Source organism: Schistocerca gregaria, chromosome 3, assembly GCF_023897955.1.
Source record: "Schistocerca gregaria isolate iqSchGreg1 chromosome 3, iqSchGreg1.2, whole genome shotgun sequence".
Lineage (NCBI taxonomy): Eukaryota > Metazoa > Arthropoda > Insecta > Orthoptera > Acrididae > Schistocerca > Schistocerca gregaria.
This window is the reverse complement of record NC_064922.1, coordinates 314,958,584-314,962,289: the sequence shown is the minus strand read 5'-3', so window position 1 is coordinate 314,962,289 and position 3,706 is coordinate 314,958,584. Positions and strand designations below refer to the sequence as shown.

The 3,706-nt window shown below is 43.7% G+C and overlaps 1 non-coding gene across 1 annotated transcript; it reads left to right on the top strand.

The window, feature by feature from the left end:
* Window positions 1-406: 406 nt before the first annotated feature.
* Trnaa-cgc (transfer RNA alanine (anticodon CGC)) lies at window positions 407-478 on the top strand. The gene has a single exon. It is a non-coding gene; the product is annotated as a tRNA-Ala (tRNA).
* The last annotated feature ends 3,228 nt before the right edge of the window (window positions 479-3,706 follow it).

Here is a 3,706-nt window from a genome sequence, read left to right as displayed (position 1 = left end):
CGAATGACAAATGGATGGTTTCACTGTGCTCTGTGTGTTTATGAAACAAAGGACCGATGACCTATGCAGTTTGGTCCCTTTAATCCTCAACCAACCAACCCGATTACCGTACAAATTCGGCAAGTTGCTGACGAAAAGGACGACCACAAAGAAGTACAATACATGTGAATCACTCGGAACACAAAACACACAATAGTAAACACTGGCAAGGACACCGACGATGCGGAGCAACCAGCTAGCACGTCCGACCGCGGCGACAGCGAAAGCCGGAATGTTACCGCTGTGCACACAGTGAGGAAGTTGTTATCATGAATATGATCTTCGAACACATACTGTACCGTTCAAACCTAAGAAATAATGACAGTAGGATCCACGAGAGACTCTTCCCAGATGTATTTGCTCTGGCGGGGGTGTAACTCAGTGGTAGAGTGTCTGCTTCGCATGCAGAAAGTCCTGGGTTCAAATCCCAGCTCCTCCAATTTTTGTTTCTCCGTGCAGCAGTATATGAAAACTTTTGCCTAGCACCATATTCTATTAAATTCAGCGTACAAGATTCTTCCCCAAGCAAGTGGATTTCTTACAGTTCGACGCCACAGCGGGAGGACGATGACCTGCAAGACCCTGGCCTGCGATCCCCCCATTGAAATGTTGCTCCAAAGCCTTCGGTATGGCGTGCGGAGTGCATCTCAAACATGTATTTGCAACTCAAAGCGACAATCGTCATATGTTTTTTTCGAGATATTGAAAAATGAAGGGGGCACCCGGGATTGATCCGGGGACCTCCCGATTTGCAGTCGAATGCTCTACGACTTTTTTTCCCGGGGCCGCCAACATGGTAAGTGAGCATTCTAACCTTTTTATTTTTTGATAATTTTTTGTTTTATTTTATTTGTTTAATTTTTTTAATTATGAAAAAAGGAAATAAAATTAAGGTCCTCTTCGGGAAAAGCATTAACTGAGATTCTAAATGCAGCTGCTATTGTTGATACTGCCGTAAGCATAGCTGTTTCGGGATTTCTGATGAGGCCTTCACGGCTACCGTAGCGGCCACGGGGCCCACGAAGTCTCCACCGTACTTCACCCTCACCAGCAGTCCCCCTACTTTAGCTCGCTTCTTCCTGGGAATGATTTATACTGTGACATCTTAAGAATCCTGTTTCACAAACAGGGAATAGGTTAACATATTTCCAAAATTCTTTTTGTGATCTTGTTGCTTGTTTATTTTATAGTATACCTCGGAGAGATATGTCCAGTATTCCGTGATATTATCGTCACCTTTCGAATTGACGACTTAAGTCACGCAGTTGCCAAGAAGGCATAATATGGCATTATGTTTCGGTGCTGGAAAAAAGACCTTTGCTGGGATGAAAATAAGATTCAAATTTAGCTCCCTCCCATCGCTGCGGATCAGGAGGGCGATCTGCTGCTTTACCTCTTGCCATCTATCTTTATACCCTTTGCAGACAAAGCGGTGGTCCAACGTTTCAGTTGCGTTGCATTCCTGACAAGCGTTTGTGTCACTGAGACCTATGGGATGGAGTTTCTCGTTAGTACTAATGACGTTATTCACCACTCTGTACCATGCCACCTCAACTTTCGTTGGTAGTAACTTGTTGTTGATGTTGGTCCATATAGTTTTCCAGGCTCTGTTCGGGTTCTTTGCCTATGTCTTATTGTAATTGGCCGCCGTGCGTAAACTGTTGAATATATAGCGACAGTTTCTCTTGCTTTTATCCCGTACTATGCAGCGCATGTAGCTTCATTCAAAGTAGAAGAATCTAGTATGTTTTAATTTAAAATTTATCCGACATCTATCGGCGCTTTGAAGCTTTCTGGTTTAAAAAAGTTGAATAATTTAGCTGTTAGGCCGTCTAGATGACTTTCAATAACTTGCAAAGACCTCTTAAGAAATAAGGCAGTAGATCTTTTGTGGACGTCTGTGAGGCCAAGGCCTCCCTCTTCCTGTGTTGAAGTCAGCGCGTCCACAGCAACTCGAAAGATGTTCCCGTGCCAAATGTAGCTACAAATGGTTGACATTATCGCTTTAGCTATTCCCTTGGGTATTGGCAAAATCTGTCCGATGTAAGTTGCTCTAGATAAAACTGCTAAGTTTTTGCTTGATATTGACGTCCCTCGTACGATTTAAAATGAGCGTGCCACGGATCTTGTCGAGTACAGTTCTCCAGTTGTATGCTATTATCCGAAGAGGGCAGCTGTAGAGAGTAACTCCCAGGGCTGTATGTCGGTCCACACTCTTATCCCAAGTGATTGTGAAGTCAGATAGTACGTGCAGATCTAGAAAAACACTCTTCGTGTCATGTATTCTCGCACCCGAGTACAACTGCAAGTTTTCTATTAACCTTGCTATGTCTGCGGCGCTGCGAATTATCACTCCTACGTCATCTGCGAATGCGTTCGTCACTTGTTTCATGCCTGACACTAGCATGCCCTCTAAGACGTCGTATAACCTCCTTAAAAGTGGTTCCAAGGCAAGTACATATAACATCATCGACAATGGACTCCCCTGAGGGACTCCACTGGCTACGGGAATATTTTTAGTGCAGTGACCATTAATAGTTACTTCGTTGATAAACTATTTAAGATGTTGGCTAAAACGTTCACATTACCATCATAAAACCCTATGTAGGTCATGGTTTTCAGAAGATATTCTTGATTGACCCTGTCAAATGCCTTGCTAAAGTCTATAAAAGCCAGACCACGATTTGCCGTTGTATTTGCAAAAATGGAAACTATGTCCCTGTATGCACTTACAGTTGTAAGGATACTGCGCCCTGGAAGACAAGTCTGATGACTATCGATGATCTTTCCTAAAATCTGTTTGCAGTCTCTCTTTAAGAACACTAGCTACGATTTTGTAGTCAGAATTCAATAGGCTTATGGGTCGTCTCTTTGTGATATCCTTTAAACCTGTGGTCCTGCCCTTTGGAATCAACACTGTTATACTCTGTTTGAAGGCCACTGGGACATCCTCCACATGAAGAATTTCGTGTATCATGTCCGTGAATTCATTGCTTATAATATGCCAGTACGTTCGGTAAAACTCCAGTGGCAGCCCATCTGGCCCTGGTGACTTCTTGGAAGGTGAGCACCGAATTACGTCATAAACGCCATCCTTGGTGAGGTCAGCATAGAAGTTGCGGTTGTCCTCTTCCGTTATAGTGTTCTCTAGGCCTGTTGATGATAAGAGGTCTCGTACAGTATTGTTGTCTATCTGATTGACACTATATAGGGTATTGTAAAATCGATACGCCTCGTCGATCATGTCCTTCTGGTTGATGAGGACTCTCTGATCTTCGGCTCTGAGGGACCCTATAAAATTTCGTCGCCTTTGTATTGCGTGTTGTAACAGGTGATACATTGAGGCATTTTCGTGTTCCACAATACTCTGTGAGTGCGATCTGATTTTTATTCCTTCTAGCTGTGATCTCTTAATACTGAGTAGCGCTGCTTTTGTTTTGTTGATGTGTTTAAGATGTCCTGGGACATTGGCTCCTCGTAAAGATCACGTAAGCAGGCGTAGTGGAACTCCGATATCGTTTAGCAAGGTGAGAACGATGTGGATAAGACACACAACAGAGTCGCCGTTAATATTTTCTTCGCAACAGCGGTCCACCATTCAACGTTGGACCGATGTTTGTGACGCACTCGTAAGGCGGCCCGCCAAGTCTCTTATATTTCTGCAGCT